This window comes from Fundulus heteroclitus, chromosome 20, assembly GCF_011125445.2.
Source record: "Fundulus heteroclitus isolate FHET01 chromosome 20, MU-UCD_Fhet_4.1, whole genome shotgun sequence".
NCBI lineage: Eukaryota > Metazoa > Chordata > Actinopteri > Cyprinodontiformes > Fundulidae > Fundulus > Fundulus heteroclitus.
The window spans coordinates 32,853,755-32,855,406 of record NC_046380.1 but is presented as its reverse complement, the minus strand read 5'-3'; the positions used below and the strand labels follow the sequence as shown (position 1 = coordinate 32,855,406).

At 39.1% G+C, this 1,652-nt stretch overlaps 1 long non-coding RNA gene across 1 annotated transcript; it reads right to left on the bottom strand.

The window, feature by feature from the left end:
• Positions 1-239: 239 nt before the first annotated feature.
• On the bottom strand, positions 240-1,404 carry LOC118567230. The gene is made up of 4 exons (XR_004933550.1): positions 1,052-1,404; positions 830-880; positions 715-741; positions 240-301 (listed from the first exon to the last, which is right to left on the bottom strand). It is a non-coding gene; the product is annotated as an uncharacterized LOC118567230 (long non-coding RNA).
• Positions 1,405-1,652: the final 248 nt, after the last annotated feature.

Here is a 1,652-nt window from a genome sequence, read left to right as displayed (position 1 = left end):
AATAACAGAAATCCACTTCCAAAATCTTGAGCCACCCTTTTAATGTATAGTTTATTGAGAAATAGGATATTTGTGCAAATTTGAATGAAGAACAAGAAACAGCAGTAAGCCCCAAAAAGTTCAATCATTTTTCATTTTTACAATGGTTAATTTTATACTGATTGTGAGCCTTGAAATTATCTAAAAAGGGGAGACAAACAATTCAAACTAAATGTCTTTGTCCTTTTCACAATGTGCTGAATAGGATACTTTTCCTTATTGCACATCTCCTTGTAGCCTTCTGTCTGGGTTAGACCGCTTGCTGTTTTTTGGGGGCAAAAACACAAGAATAAAATCATGATTTAAGAAAAATTATTATTCCGATAAACATTAGTAAATATTTTACCGTCATTTGGGTTGTAGAGGAGGCAGTATTCATGGGAAGGGTTCCATTCATGGATTTTGTGGTAGAAATAGCCTTTGAAAACAAACAGTATGCACATTTAAAAGAAAAATGTTGTAAAACGTTTCAATGTAGAAAAGCAAACCAATCTTAATTTTGCAAAAAGGATTTTGCAGCCGTCGGGCGAAAGAAAAAACTGATTTCTGTAACTTTTCCCCGACTCATTATCTAAGGAACCAAACAAGAAACCCCACAGAAAGAACACACAAACCACTTATTTTTCATAAGCTATTCATTACAAGGATAATATTGCTAGCTCAGTCTTTCCTCACCTTATAGAACGTTCCCATCAAAAAAACCTAAAATAATAAAAATAAAATGGTTAAAACAACGTATTAGTATCTTTAAATACTTTAGATACTTTATCTTTATGAAAGCAAATCCTACCGTAGTTGAACGGTGTTAAAAGTATATTTTCTTGCTCCACACCTGTGAGGTCTGAAAAATAATTAAACATATATTGTTACACAGCCGAAAAGCATAAGGGGGGATTCCCCAAGTGACATTACTACGGTATCACATGATCAGTGGCGTCATAGGGGGGATTCCCCCACCGTATATTCAACGTATAACTTAAAACATCGTTAGAATATATTCATTAGAACTTACCAAAGAAGCGCATGCCATGTTGTGGGTTGGAGCTTGCGTTCTGACCCTCGGCATGGATCTGAGCGTTAGTGAGGAGCGAAGCTGAAGAGGTTTCTTGCATGGTCCTGAGTGATGACTACCTTGCACCGAATGAGCATCTTTATACATTTCTGGTACTGAGAGGATGCATTTACCGAGAGAGTCGTGACTTCCAGCGGTATACTAAGTTTTACCGAGGCCCGGATACCTCGACCTGCGCGGAGCAGTGTCTTATTCAGATAAGTTGAAACGCTTTCCTGTTCTGCTAACTAACAATGGCCTGGTGTGTGGCGCACTGAGCGGCGATGGTCACTGGTTTATTGAGATAACAGGGAGGTTTCCTGCTCGGCTCCCTAGCTGACCAGGAAGTGTAGTGTCCATCCACTGATCTGCGCTGAGCAGACACTCTGTTGATGAAGATAACAGAGAGGCTCGGTGTTTTTGTTTATTAACTAACAATGAAAGGATGTCATGCTCGTTGAAAGGAAGGTTTTGCTGTTGTGTGAAAATGATAAGATAACGCCCTGCACGAATTTGCTGACTGCAAATGCCGGATCGATATTGTCTCCCCTTCCTGCTGCAT